The sequence below is a fragment of the Pseudophryne corroboree genome, chromosome 1, assembly GCF_028390025.1.
Source record: "Pseudophryne corroboree isolate aPseCor3 chromosome 1, aPseCor3.hap2, whole genome shotgun sequence".
NCBI lineage: Eukaryota > Metazoa > Chordata > Amphibia > Anura > Myobatrachidae > Pseudophryne > Pseudophryne corroboree.
This window is the reverse complement of record NC_086444.1, coordinates 169,372,733-169,388,722: the sequence shown is the minus strand read 5'-3', so window position 1 is coordinate 169,388,722 and position 15,990 is coordinate 169,372,733. Positions and strand designations below refer to the sequence as shown.

The 15,990-nt window shown below is 40.9% G+C and overlaps 1 protein-coding gene and 2 pseudogenes across 1 annotated transcript in view; 2 read left to right on the top strand and 1 right to left on the bottom strand.

Moving 5' to 3' along the window:
• MAP1B (microtubule associated protein 1B) overlaps positions 1–15,990 on the top strand; it is a 144,144-nt gene that overhangs the window by 105,196 nt on the left and 22,958 nt on the right. The window lies entirely within an intron of this gene.
• On the bottom strand, positions 7,720–7,838 carry LOC134953478 (5S ribosomal RNA; annotated as a pseudogene).
• On the top strand, positions 8,853–8,971 carry LOC134960511 (5S ribosomal RNA; annotated as a pseudogene).

The following is a 15,990-nucleotide window of genomic DNA, read 5'->3' as shown; positions in this document are numbered from 1 at the left end:
AAATCAAGTATAGGGGTCTTGCTAATTTCGGAGTGTAGCTCCATGAGAACCCTTGGGTGAATTCTGTCGGGACCAGGTGACTAATTAATCTTATTTTTTTTTTTAATCGGTCTCTGACTACTTCCTCACTTAAATAAGCATTAAGCAGTGGGACATTATCATTGCTGAAGTTATGCGTCAATCCTGCCATCTGGTCCTCACTCCTCTCTTGTGAATACTGATGAGAAAAACTAATTTTTCCGCTATGTCATTGTCGGCTTTGATTAGGACACCCAAATTGCCTTTTAAAGGGCCTATACTCTCTTTCTTTAATCTTTTGCTGTTGATGTATTGAAAAAACTTTTTGGGGTTTGATTTACTTTCATTTGCTATTAGCTTTTAGCTTTTCCATTTCTATTTTGGACGCATATTTTGTTACAATTCTTATAGTACTGAAATGAGTCCGCCTTCCCATCTAATTTATACTTCCTGAAAGCTCGCCTCTTTTTGGCCATTAGTTCCTTAATCTTTTTGTTAAGCGACATTGGTTTGGAATTATTACTCCTTTGTTTGCTGCCCTTGGGAATGAATTTACGAGTATAACTAGTGAGCAATGTTTTTAATTCATCCCATTTCTCTGTAGTATTCTTGCCTTGAAACAAAATTTCCCATTCAGTGTCACTTAAAGCTTCGCTCATCACGTCAAAGTTGGGTTTGCTAAAGTTTAGGGTCTTAGTTGGGCCAATATAGGGCTGCTTTTGAAAACTGATGTTGAATGTGACCATATTGTGGTCGCTGTTTCCGATGGGCTCCTATACTATAATATTTGATATCAAATCCCCATTGTTCGTTAATACCAGGGGGTAAATTTACTAAGGTGGGAGATTTTTAGAACTGGTGATGTTGCCCATAGCAACCAATCAGATTATATCTATTATCTGCTAGAAGCAGCTAGATAAATGGTAAGTAGAATCTGATTGGTTGCCATGGGCAACATCACCAGTTCTAAAAATCTCCCACCATAGTAAATTTATCCCAAGGTCTAAGATTGCATTGTACATATTTGGTTCCTCAATTAGTTGAAGTAAGTAGTGATCATTTAGTGTTTTTAAAAACCTATTACCCCTAGCATTATCACATGAATCATTTGTCCAATTAATCTCTGGATAGTTAAAATCTCCCATCACTATTACATCTCCTAATCCTGCCGCTTTTTCGATTTGCATTAGTAACAATTCCTCATCAGACACATTAATATCAGGCAGTTTGTGGCATATTCCTATAAGTATCTTTTTCAGTCCCTTTCCCCCGCATGCAATTTTTACCCATAAAGTTTCCACAGTATTTACGGTCCCTTTGCAAATGTCTTCCTTTATATCAGGTTTTAAAAAAGGTTTTACATAGAGACATACCCCTCCACCCCTTTTATTTAATCTGTCTCTCCTGAACAGCGTGTAATGGTGCCGATACACTTGTGAGATAATCGGTGCTAATCTTCAATTTCGACCTCATCAGTGAGAGAAATCGAAGGATTGTATGCACATTTTAGGTACCTTGAGATGGGATGCGCGGGCACGCCGCTCGAATGTCGCATCTCAAGATATTATGTGCGGCACTTAATATTTCTCGCATCGCAGTGCGATCGCATGTGGCTTTAAAACCACATAAGATATATCGCACTGCGATGGGCACCCGCCGGGAACGGCCAGAGGCCGCTCCCACTCGGCGGTGACATGCCAATCACGTGATTAGCGGAGCATCGCACAAGTGTATGGGCACCATACCCCTACAGATTAGCTGTCCAATCATGAGATTCGTCCCACCAAGTTTCAGTAATACCTATAATATCATACTGTCTGTTTGCTGCAAGGACTTCTAGTTCCCCCTTTTTCTCTGTAAGGCTTCTAGCATTTACATACATACAATTAAGATAAGTATTCCATCTAATGCTAGGAACTTTATTTTCTATGTGCATTATCGTCGATCCATGTTCATCGTTAATTTGTGATTTGCCAGTACCCTTGGTAACACCCTGGCTGGCTGCTTTTTCCCTCCATCCCTACTGTATCCTCTACGATTTCTTCACTGACAGGTCTCAACAGAAACCCAAGATCATAGTCCAAATAACCTTTTGTTAGAGGCCATAGTTTGCATCCCAAAAAAAAATGGAATTAGCACTGAAATGTGACCTAAATATACAATAAGCATTATAATAAGCAAACTGCTTAGAATGTATATATGCTGCATGTTTCATAGATGCAGGCACACTCCTCTGTGGCACAGGACTTATGCTAGAAACTCAGGGAAGTTATAGGTCAGCCTGCTTTGGATTTACCCTGCGCTGTGAGCATCAGACAGTCAATGCAGCATCAGCCCTTGCTGAGATAGCAATGTTATGGTTACTGTAACAAGAACCATAGGCGCCGTAATGGGGCGGGCAAGGGAGCAGCATGCCCCTCCCAAACATGTCAGAGTCGCAGGCGTGGGGAGGGTGAGCGCTTACCCCCAGATCACTGCGGAGACTCTGACTTTAAAACTTCGGCGCCGCAGTGTGCTGCCCCGTGTCCTGTCCAGCTGGCTCTTCACAGAGGCATTACTGGGAGAGGCGGGAATGTCCCAGCAGGCTTAGCATGGCCACGCCTCCTCCCAGTAATGTATCTGCGAGCCGGCTAGGATAGGAGGACATGGGGAAGCACGCTGCGGTGCCGGAGTTTTGTAGTCAGATTCTCTGCGGTGGTCTGGGGTGTAAGTGGTCCCCGCATGGGGTAGGGGGTGGATAATCGTGGGGCTGGGAGTGCCAATTTTTTTTTTTATATACGCCTCCCCCCCCCCTTCCCCCCCCAACCACAACACGTTCTGGCACCCCTGACAAGAACTAACTATACACTGTACTGTAGGTTTATGAAATGCAGGAAGGATTATGGATACAGCTTGTTACCTCTTTGGTTCATCTGACGTGTAATAAAACTGGTTTGTGCATAGTTACAACAGTTGTTGTCATAGCGATCAATACAGGAATATTTCTACAAGCGCTGATGCAGGACATGTCTGAGAATAGCTGTGAGAAAGGACCTTACACTGCTGAGACTGGAAGCCATAAGGATAAGCTGTCATCCTAGGGTTCAGGAATGTTGGTTCCGATCGACGAGTGAACATATCATTTTGTTAGATTCTTATGATTAAAGTTATAATTAGAAGGTGTGGGTGTTGTTTTTTCCTCTCTCTAGGCTACTGCATGGCCTACTATACTAACCACCATAGGCTTGGCACTGAATGCTTAATAATTGCCTTCAGTTCTATAGGAAATGTCTCTGCTAAAAATAAACACAGAGCAAAGTATGAGAGAAGGAGGCAACCTCTGTTACATGTCAATGGGGGCTTTGTTTTCAGTAGAAAGTAAAATCAGAAAATGAATGTGATCTAAATAATTAATAAATGAGAGAAATATCTAATGTATGGCAGCGACTAGGGTGTCAGTCTTGTTAGTTACAATATTCTCGTCCCTTATGGTACCGCCTGATTCACAGATTTTTGTTTGCAGCCCTACTGCATACAAAAATCCCCGAATCTGGGCTGCAAGGGGGTTGGGTTCCGCAGCTATTGCTGGTGTTTGTACACATTGCAATAATAGCTACTCGCCCTCTCACATGCAGGAACGGGGTAATTGGATTGATCACTAGGTCTTGTTTATTTGATTCCTTTCTTAAAACTTTCCTTGCTTTTACAGCTCTGAGACACATGAAAATCACTCATTGTATGATAGTCCTACATTGCGTATACATTCAGCAGTGTCTAGGCAGATTGCTTTGTGGTAGGTACAGCACAAGGACACCACCGAATACCACTGGCACAACAAGGGCAGTATGGTATAGTCACTCGGCATTAAAGCCTACAAATTCTGTATTTCTATGATAATCTCTCATTAAAAAGTGGTAGAGGCCAAGATTGTAAAGCAATTTAAACATATATAAAATGACATATCCTTTGCAATCTATGTAATGCATTAACTCACTTGTCTTATCAAGCAAGGTAACATTCATATGTCTTTGATCTTCCTCTGTACAAACATCTCACTTACAATTGACAATGTTGATGACTGCCACGCAGTAGGTATGTACAAAGTAGGGTTATTTACTCAACCAGCCAGTCAGGTAATAGCAGTATCACATTGGGGGTACCTACCCATGGCAGAGGGAATCTGTATCATAAATGTGGACTCTGCATTCACCAAATACACCATATACATAAATGTACAGTATATATCATACCAACAAATAGAGCCTGGGAGGCTGTATACTCCCAAAGTTCAGGAGTCTCCCAGACTAGATAGATAGATAGATAGATAGATAGATAGATAGATAGATAGATAGATAGATAGATAGATAGGACTCTAAAGCCTATTTGTATTCATTCTCATTGATTTGCTTGACCTTTGCCTGTCCTATGTAGTGTGATAGATGAAATGTGCGCTGCATGTCTGTGAGAGAGATGTACACTGCATATGTTATTAACATATTTGACAAGATTCTGTAGAATTCATTCAGCTGTGACCTTGAGAATTAATGAAGGTTTGTAAGCACATAGGGGCCATGGTTACTATCACTACACATACATCATATTACCTACTGGAGAGCACTCTCCACTTTTGTGTGTGATGTTACTGACAGCATTATTGTGACTGTATTATTTACATGGAATAAATTCGCAATAAAAGCTTCCTCAGAATAGTTTAGAGTGTGTGTGTGTGCGGGTGTGTGCGTGTGTGTGTGAGAGACATGAATATAGGGTAAGACACAAGGTAAGATATCCTAATTTACTATAAAATCTCCTGTAGGCTTATATTTGGTAGTAGTGTTGTCTGTTGTCACGTGTAGTGTTCTGTGGTATAATGGAGGTAAATCACCTGGATAGGAGGAAATACTTATATAACCATGAATCCTTTTTCAAATTGTAATCTGTGCAATAAAGGAAATTCTCCATCTCGTCTTTAAGATACAAGGCAAATTAGAGATGGACTCATGTTCTTTTGTCTTTTGGGTGGTCAGAAAGTATGTTTCATTGAACCTGTGGCAAGTGACAACATATCACAACCTCTGCCGTGTACAGACTTCAATATGATCTATTTCTGCACATTTAATAGTTGAATTTAACAGATTGAGAAAGTAGTGAATGTGGCGTGTGTAGTTGGGAGCTATACGTCAGAATTTCCAATGCTAGATCTGGAAGAATATCTGATAGAGCAGCTTGTAAACTGGTCACATATGCAAAAGTTTAGATGACACAGGAGTAGGTGTCCACAGTGCAGCACAAAATGCACGGAAGAGATGACAAATTAAACTTTTCATACGGTTTCATCAGAAAGTGTATGTAGCAGTGCTTCATCCTATTAAAAAAGATGGTATCCTGTCTATAGGTCTACACTAAAAAGGTCTACCGCTAATGGTCATCATGCATTAGGTCAACAAGGTCAGAAGGTTAACATATAAAAGGTAGAGAGAGTTCAAAGGGTCGACAGGGTCAAAAGGTCGACATGATAATTGTCGACGCACATAATATGGTCAACAATTTTTTTTTTTTGTTTTTTTTATATTTTTCTACTTTTTCATACTTTACCATCCACGTGGACTACGATTGGTAATAGTAACCTGTGAGCAGCGAGTGATACGAGGGGACATGGGGGGTAATTCAGAGTTGATCGCAGCAGCAAATTTGTTAGCAATTGGGAAAAACCATGGGGGTCATTCCGAGTTGTTCGCTCGTTATTTTTTTCTTGCAACGGAGCGATTAGTCGCTAATGCGCATGCGCAATGTCCGCAGTGCGACTGCGCCAAGTAAATTTGCTATGCAGTTAGGTTTTTTACGCACGGCATTACGAGGTTTTTTCTTCGTTCTGGTGATCGGAGTGTGATTGACAGGAAGTGGGTGTTTCTGGGCGGAAACTGGCCGTTTTATGGGTGTGTGCGAAAAAACTCTACCGTTTCTGGGAAAAACGCGGGAGTGGCTGGAGAAACGGAGGAGTGTCTGGCCGAACGCTGGGTGTGTTTGTGACGTCAAACCAGGAACGACACTGACTGAACTGATCGCAGATGCCGAGTAAGTGTGGAGCTACTCAGAAACTGCTAAGAAGTGTCTATTCGCAATTCTGCTAATCTTTCGTTCGCAATTTTGCTAAGCTAAGATTCACTCCCAGTAGGCGGCGGCTTAGCGTGTGCAAAGCTGCTAAAAGCAGCTTGCGAGCGAACAACTCGGAATGACCCCCCATGTGCACTGCAGGTGGGGCAGATATAACATTTGCAGAGAGAGTTAGATTTGGGCGGGTTATTTTGTTTCTGTGCAGGGTAAATACTGGCTGCTTTATTTTTACACTGTAATTTAGATTTCAGTTTGAACACACCACACCCAAATCTAACTGTCTCTGCACTTGTAATATCTGCTCCCCCTGCAGTGCACATGGTCTTGCCCAACTGCTAACAAATTTGCTGCTGCGATCAACTCTGAATTACCCCCATGGTACACTAATGAGGCTTGTTTGTGGCAGAAAAGTACCAAAACACTAAATAAATAAATTGTCTATCTTTTTTGTGTCGATCATTTCCATGTAGACCTTTTGACCCTGTTGACCTATTGCATGTCGACCATTAGTGGTCGACCTATTGACTATAGACCTTTTTTACTGTAGCTATAATAATCCACATCCAAAAAAGATACCGATACTCAGAAAAAAAGGGGGTTGGTACTCACCTGAAGCTACAAGTTCATACAAGATGTATAGTGGCTTCAACACTCTGAGTAAGGTCTTCTGATGCTTATTTTATTAATTTCTTGAAATGGTATCACCATTTTATTTCTGCTTCTAGAACTATTTATAAGGAATTACACCAAACAAGCTATTGCTGAGTACTATTGAGTACTGAGTTAACAGAAATTTGGTTTGGTTCCGCACAGGAAAAATGTGGTAATGATGAACATAGATTAATACACAGATTGTAGAAAACTGTTCAGGGAATGACCAACGATACTAAGTTTAAATTTAAAGATTCTTAATGAAGACATCTAAATAATTATTTGAGTTGGTGGTGCTCCCAGAGTCAGTAATGGTTAAGCAAAGAGAAGAAAAAAGAAAGACTCTGTGTTGGGGCACGCTTAGAAATTTGAAATAAGTTTATTAAAACTTAACATTTAATTAATAACGAATAAAAGTAATGAGGAGTTTGATACAAAAAAATTGTTCAAGAACACAAAGTAAACATATATATTGACAGAAATCAGGATAAGCCTGATACAAAATTATGGGCACCTGTGGTGAAAAATATACTGAAAAACATAACAAAATAAAAAAAAAATAATATTATTAAGGTGCCTGAGTTAATCAAAATTCAAAATTGGAGTAGAGGTAAATGATATGTACATATAATCACCGCAGTGATAATTGTAGGTAAGCACCTAGTCTAAAACCTCATGAGAATAGATGAGAGGCACAAAGGTTCATAATTGAAATGTCAAATGACTGAGGGTAATCACCTGGTAGAGATTCTGTTTGCTAAAAGGCTAGATCCTTATAGATAACAAAGCATTTAAGATAAAAGTATGATTATTAAAGATACAAAAGAGCATTGATAAATAAGCCTAAAGGCAAAGCCAATTGTAGATAAATAGAAGGTTTGCGGGAAAGTTGGATAAGGAATAGGTAAGTTTCAGAAGTTGCTCTAACACTTCTGCTGTTTGTGATCAGAGGTCACAATCTTACTGCACCTGATATTCCCAAGAGGTCACCCTACTAGGTACTGATCAGGCTTATCAGCGCTTAGCTTCCAAGGTCGGATGAGATTGGGCGTTGCTGCTGAAATATGGCAGTAATAAACACTAGGACACAAATGAGAGAGTGTAATGAGTAGTGAGCAACAAGGTACTTCTGCTGTCCAGTTTCTAGCGCAGATTCTCTGTTGCTGTGAGCATTGCAGAGAGTGGTCTCGCATCTGGATGAGAGGGTACTAAAAATAGAAGTGAGATATGCTCAGAATAGGGAGGAAACCCTGCCTTCTGCTGTCCACTGTCTTATATAGATATATAGCGGACAGTGGATGAGAGAGGTGGGCTAGGCTTACCTATTGAAAAAAAGGGTGGTGGGAAAATTAGAAGAAGGAGAAGAAATGGTAATGTGGTGAGATCACAAATTAACAAAAAATTAAGTAAATTATGAAATAAAACAATCATGAAATCAACGATTAATTGGAAAAAGGAAAGTAAACACAGGCTGCATGGTAAAGGCTTACCAAAATGGATATAAGACCCTGTTTATGCAGAAAGGATTCTGCAAAAAAGTATTACATTTAAAAGGAAATACCAGAAAATGGTTTAGAACAATAATTAAGGATCAAAAATAGCAAACATGGAAAAAAACAATATTGATTATATATCAGTATCAGGTAAATAACTGGAGTCCAAATGGGCACATACAATACCAGGGAGTCCCAAAAGTGATCTGAGCTAGAAAGAGTTCAGCATCACTGAGCACAGACGGACCGTTTCACCGGACCGTTTACTTAATTTTTTGTTAATTTGTGATCTCACCACATTACCATTTCTTCTCCTTCTTCTAATTTTCCCACCACCCTTTTTTTCAATAGGTAAGCCTAACCCACCTCTCTCATCCACTGTCCGCTATATATCTATATAAGACAGTGGACAGCAGAAGGCAGGGTTTCCTCCCTATTCTGAGCATATCTCACTTCTATTTTTAGTACCCTCTCATCCAGATGCGAGACCACTCTCTGCAATGCTCACAGCAACAGAGAATCTGCGCTAGAAACTGGACAGCGGAAGTACCTTGTTGCTCACTACTCATTACACTCTCTCATTTGTGTCCTAGTGTTTATTACTGCCACATTTCAGCAGCAACGCCCAATCTCATCCGACCTTGGAAGCTAAGCGCTGATAAGCCTGATCAGTACCTAGTAGGGTGACCTCTTGGGAATATCAGGTGCAGTAAGATTGTGACCTCTGATCACAAACAGCAGAAGTGTTAGAGCAACTTCTGAAACTTACCTATTCCTTATCCAACTTTCCCGCAAACCTTCTATTTATCTACAATTGGCTTTGCCTTTAGGCTTATTTATCAATGCTCTTTTGTATCTTTAATAATCATACTTTTATCTTAAATGCTTTGTTATCTATAAGAATCTAGCCTTTTAGCAAACAGAATCTCTACCAGGTGATTACCCTCAGTCATTTGACATTTCAATTATGAACCTTTGTGCCTCTCATCTATTCTCATGAGGTTTTAGACTAGGTGCTTACCTACAATTATCACTGCGGTGATTATATGTACATATCATTTACCTCTACTCCAATTTTGAATTTTGATTAACTCAGGCACCTTAATAATATTCATTTTTTTTAATTTTTTATGTTTTTCAGTATATTTTTCACCACAGGTGCCCATAATTTTGTATCAGGCTTATCCTGATTTCTGTCAATATATATGTTTACTTTGTGTTCTTGAACAATTTTTTTGTATCAAACTCCTCATTACTTTTATTCGTTATTAATTAAATGTTAAGTTTTAATAAACTTATTTCAAATTTCTAAGCGTGCCCCAACACAGAGTCTTTCTTTTTTCTTCTCTTTACTATTGAGTACTGCCAGAAAACAATTCAGTGGTCTGAAATACAGTATGTAAAATAAAACTTAGAGGTCAGTTCAATTAAGGGCAAGTTTTCTCGCCACTGTGAGTGAGTGTGGTTATATGCTGTATTAAGGGTACAGCTGGACTCGCTGATATTTGTTCACAACTTCATAGGGCTGCATACAAAAACCAGCGAGTCCGGTGCGAGATCAGATTATAAGGGGGGCGAGTTCAGTTGCCCCCTGCGCTCCTAATTGAATTAACCCTTTATTCAAGCTAGAATTGTTTTGGAAGAAAGTGCTTTGGACTGATGTAATAAGAATTACACATTTTGTAAACAACCAGAAATGGTACATTTTCAGATTATGTATTTGAAGAAAATCTATTATGATCTGTTATGTTTAGGGTTGCATGTTTGCCAAGGGGAAATATTGTTCCCGTTAGATCAGCGGCGCATGCTGCAAAGGACCAAAGTTCAGTACTTTGCGCTTGCACTGGACCCGTACTACTACTCTTGTGCAGTGCGGGTCTGCGACGTTGGACATAGGTCGGTAGCAGACTGTCAGTGATTGACAGTCAGCTGCTGTTTAGACTCGGGGAGAATGCAGTGATGGCCACCTTTTCCAAAATGGCGGTGTATCATCTCCGTTTTGGGGGTGTGGGGAGGCCTAAATCCCTGTCGCAAGACAGAAATTTCCTGGCCTCTTTGTTGGATCTGTGACAGCTGGCTTGTGTGACCTCATGGGTCACGCAGACGGCCAATTGTGTAACATGTGGTCCGATGCTGCATCCTGGGACCCAGCACGGATCACTGATGCAAGCAGGAGGTGTCTACTTATATCAGATGCCTCCTACTGCATTAACATATTAATGCTATTGCTGCGCTTCCATGTAAGCGGCAGAGCTAGCATCTCTAACCACATCTGAATCAGACCCATTGTCTGGGTAGAACAGTGTTTCCCAACTCCAGTCCTCAGAGACCCGTAACAGTGCATGTTTTACAGATCTCCTCAGTATCACAAGTGAAATTATTAGCTTCACCTATGGATTTTTGTAAAATGTGTCAGCCAGTGATGACTACACCTGTGCACCTGCTAGGAGATCTGTAATGCACTGTTATGGGTCCCTGATTACTGGTGTTAGGAAACACTGGCGTAGAAGATAGAACATCTTCAATTTTAAATAAACCCTAAATGCTAATGCCACAGAGTCAGTGAAGGTGTAAAAGCAAGATATTTGATAATGGTCTAAAATCAACCATTATGTACTTTCAGCAACAAAAGTTACGTTTTTAGAAATACTGTCTTCAGAGACTGAAAATCTGTGCGGAGATTTCAAACATACAGTGTAGGCAAGAAGACTAGTAAATTACAGGATATTATGGGCGGGATGTACTAATGTACATCGCCGCCCATCTCCGCCCTGCGCCACGATGCTGATCGCATATGTACTAACATATGCGATCAGCATTGCGGAGGACAGCTCTTCCGATAAGAGCTGTCCTCCGCGATGCGCAGCGGCAGCCTGACTTCCGGGATTCGGCCCCAGAAGTCAGTCTGCGCATGCGCGGGGTGATGGGGGCGGCCGCAGGGCATGCTGGGAGGGATCCGATCGGATCCCTCACACAGCGCCACGAAGAGAAGCCCATAGGCTTCTATGGACGTACGCCAGCTAAAGCTGGCGTACCCCGCCGCGGCGCTGTCCTGCCGGCCGGGGGTTAGTACATCAGGAAAATGCGGTAAACAGGGAGTTTACCGCATTTTCCGCTTAGTACATCCCGCCCTATATATGGTTACTGTACCATGACATTCCTGTCAAAGTTTGTGGGTGGGTGTAAACTGTTGAACTACATAAAGTTATTATTGCAAATAGCAGCCAATCAGATGGTATCTGACTGTATCTGACTTTTTGTAGTGAGGTTTAAAAAAATGTCAAAGTGACGTGAGCAGTTGCTAGGGATAATTCCACCTGTTACCCCCTCCACCCCTTGTCATTTCCAATACAGCCCATTTACCTGGTCACTTGTTCACATCTGGTGTGAACAAAGTGCAGCATCTTGAAATCCAGTTGATGGTCCCATTTCCTTTCCTTAATGTACATGACAAAGAAAATCAATACATTACAATCTGAAACATATAACAAAAGGAGTGGTACCCAGTGATATGTACATAGACCAAAGACTCAAAGGGAAAACAACAAGCATTTTCAGTAGCACTCCTGTAAAGGTCTATACCTCTACTATTGTACATACGCAGCCAGATGGCATCATGGGTAATATCCAGACTCCAGGGCCTTCCCTGCTGCTAGACTGCATTGGCATGAGCATCTATGGCTGTAGTTATAATGGAACTGAAGCCAAATATACTACCATTTGGGAGTTGTGAATCTAATATAAGAGTATTGTGTAAAGTGGACTCAATAACTCAGATGCTGATTCAGATATATCACCGACTACATTCATGCCACAATCCCTATCCAAAATAAGCAATGTAAGGTACAGCAACAAGAGAAAATAATGCATATACAGGAAGGCTAAACATTATACATGTCAGCAGAAATATGTTATGGGGAAGATTACTACCTATTTGTAATCTATTACCTTTCAAACTTAGCTGCAAGTAAGCATGTGTAAGCCACTGGGTTTCCCCAGCCTTGTACAATATATATATCCAGTTGTTTACACACTATTCCCTCAGGTTGTCCTTGTCATGGTCAGACCTCATAATATTGGTATAAATTGCTGTTGAATAAACAGCATGAGGATGGTTCAATTACTAGTGATGTGCAGCGGAGTGGCTCTGGAACAGTTGGGAAGAAAGACTCCCTCCACTCATTTTTCCACACTCATCTTAAATGTGCACAGAAAAACTCTGGCTACCATAATAAATGATAATGTGCTTGGCCGGATACTGCAATTCTGCCTGGGTGGACATCGAGAGCAATTGAATCCCCCCCCCCCCCCCCCCCCCCCATGTGTTATATTTCTGGATCCCAAAACAGCTGAGCTTTCTTGCAACTGTAACCAAGGTATAAGCTTATCATTTGTTTTATTAAGTTGCTTCAAGTTATGGCAGTTGTTTGTTTTATTATAATACAGTATGTTAGCGATTCATGTTTTTGTCCAGAATACCAATTAATTCCCTTCATTAAATAATGAATCTCAATAGAGAAACGTTTCTGATTATAAATAGATACAGTCAAATAATTTGCAACCCTGTAAAAGTCCATGCACAGATTTGTATACTATTACTACAGTGAGTTGTTAGACTTTCTAGAAATACCTTTTCTTATAGAGTGAAGTCTTGTTCAAGTGCCTGGTTTGAATTATTCTGGTGTTGGGCAGATGAGATGGTAATGAGATGGTAATCTCCTTGTGCAGCAACAACAGAGGGACCAGAAACTCAGATAAACATGAGCTATTTTTGGTACGGTACTGTATATCGAACACAGTTGCCCTTAACAAATATGGCAATTATGTTATAAATAAGTGAAATGCATGATGCCCATAAAAGTCACATTAATTAACAGCTATATGGTATGTGTTATTGTACACTTGTAACTGTGCGCAGAGGAAGAGGCAAATTATCACCCATGAACAATAAATTTAATGAGCACTGTGCAGTGGTGACGATACGGATTAATGGTTGTGTGTTGGCAAGTTAGAATGTTCTGTTTTCTTGCTATTTTAGTTTCAGCTTATTATTTGATTATGGAATACTTCTTTTGCAGTATTCAAGTTTTAGGAATACATCCTTAGTAATATCTGCCAGAGCCAAATAGTTTAAGAAAAGTATAATATAAAAATATATTGCATACGGTATGCACATTGCTTCAGCAATTACTGTAGAAATAACAAAACATAATGCAATTAACTAAAAGCTCCTGTGCCAAAATATAGCTGCTCATAACTTTCTACACATTTTATAATTACAAAGGCACATTTTTTCCATCTTTTGCTAATTGGTCAATGTTTACAATTTCTCAGCGCACCCAAAAGATCCACAAATAATTCCAGGATATAGCCAGTGTAGGAAAAGAGCAAAAACCAATTAGCTTCTGTCATTTATCTAGCACACTCTATGAAATGACAGAATCTGATTGGTTGTTATGGGCAACTAACTTCTCCATTTTATCTTTCCCAAAGGTGTGATACATCTCCCCCTAAATCTATCTGTGGCCTGTCCCATTTATCATATGTTTTTCTGAGAGAATGTATTTTCATATTAAAGAGTGCAATTTACATAAAAAGAAACCTCTCATTTTGTAAGTACTGCAGTATTTCACTGTCAAGCCAGACCAAATACACAAAGTACGTACATGTTACTTTTGGCATTGTGATGCACATGTTCTTTTGTTTTCATGGAAATAGTAAGTCCATGGCAGAGTGAGTAAATGCAGGTGCAAACGCAGGATTTATAGAGGGGGTTTTCAAATGCAATCCCCAGCCTCCCACTCTGCGGAACATTGGAGCAAATGCGGGAGTCTGGGGGAGCTGTAGAAGAGCATAGTAACGACCCTGGACATTAATGTAAACATTGATCTTTTCATACACTGGATACTGTATAGAATACAGTATTAATATTTAACACTATAGATTGTCTATAGTAAAGGCTGTATCAAGTATATTTAAATAATATAAGTAAATGATTAGGAAAGAGTAAACATACCATAATAAATAAATACACAAACATCATAGAATCTGTACTGCATTTTCGAAGCACACATTCTTCCACCTCATGGTAAGGCTCCTGTCTCTTCATCCTGGTAGCTGGTCTCTTGTTTAGTGCACTGCTTGAGGACTCAGATCCACACACACTGCAAACTTGGTACAAGAAGCGGCTACCACTGGGCATGTGCAGCAGCTCTGCTCTGTCTCTTAAACAGCATGATGTGGTGGCAGTTATAGTAATTGTATTACCGTATTTGCCGGCGTATAAGACGACTGGGCGTATAAGACGACCCCCCAACATTTCCACTCAAAATATAGAGTTTGTTATGTACTCGCCATATAAGACTACCCCCTCTTCCGCACACCTTCCACACACCAAATAAAACGTAAAAGAACATCAGATTTGATTTGATTTCTCAGGAACACAGGCAGGCAGCCCACAACCCAGAGGAACTCTGGCAACACACTGTAGAAGACTAGAAGAAAAACAGCGGGCGCCACCTCCTCGTGTATAACCTTTTAATAGATCCGTAAAACAGAGATAAAACTTATACTCACAAACATAGGAGTATGACAGGCAAATCAAGAGTATAAACACTGGATCAACAAAGCCACGTGTAGGAGCCGGACTTCACACAGCTTCACCCGCCGGCAGCGCCGTACACTCACCGTACAGATAGAGGCACTTCACGGGGGAAGTGGGGTGGGCAGCCAACATCATCTTCTTAACCCCCTGGATTGCTGAAAACGGCGGTCCGACCGCGAGGCCACGCCCCCTTATGCTAGGCCACGCCCCTGTTTCACGACTTCCGACAGCGCGACTTCCCGCCCGGCGTATAAGACGACCCCCGGCGTATAAGACGACCCCCCGCTTGGAGGCATGTTTTTCAGGGGGAAAAAGTCGTCTTATACGCCGGCAAATACGGTATATACCATTGCTATTGTCATTATTTGAGCCACTAGCCGAGAGGAGGGGGGTGTTTGCCGATGGAATGTGTCCAATACTAGTCATTGTACACCCATGGTCACAACTAGTGGGTCAGTGCTTTGTGCTTTGATACAAAATGACAATTTTTCTTTATAAGTTAATCAGGCAGAGGTGATGATTCTAGACATCTGCAATCCCTCCTGCACTTATACCTCCTATACATTTTGCAGCTCTGGCAATGTCATTGGAATTTCATTTTTAAACCTCCAATTTGTGTCACTTTGTGTTTAACAAAAGAGAATATGTTCTATTCAGTGCGTACATCATCTTCCTTCAACAGAAAAGGTGTCAGAAAAGCATTATTTCCATGGATCTCTCATTGGCCCTCATTCCGAGTTGTTCGCTCGCTAGCTGCTTTTAGCAGCATTGCACACGCTAAGCCGCCGCCCTCTGGGAGTGTATCTTAGCTTAGCAGAATTGCGAACGAAAGATTCGCAAAATTGCAAATAGAAATTTCTTAGCAGTTTCTGAGTAGCTCCAGACTTACTCAGCCATTGCGATCAGTTCAGTCAGTTTCGTTCCTGGTTTGACGTCACAAACACACCCAGCGTTCGCCCAGTCACTCCCCCGTTTCTCCAGCCACTCCCGCGTTTTTCCCAGAAATGGCAGCGTTTTTTCACACACACCCATAAAACGGCCAGTTTCCGCCCAGAAACACCCACTTCCTGTCAATCACACTCCGATCACCAGAACGAAGAAAAATCCTCGTAATGCCGTGAGTAAAATACC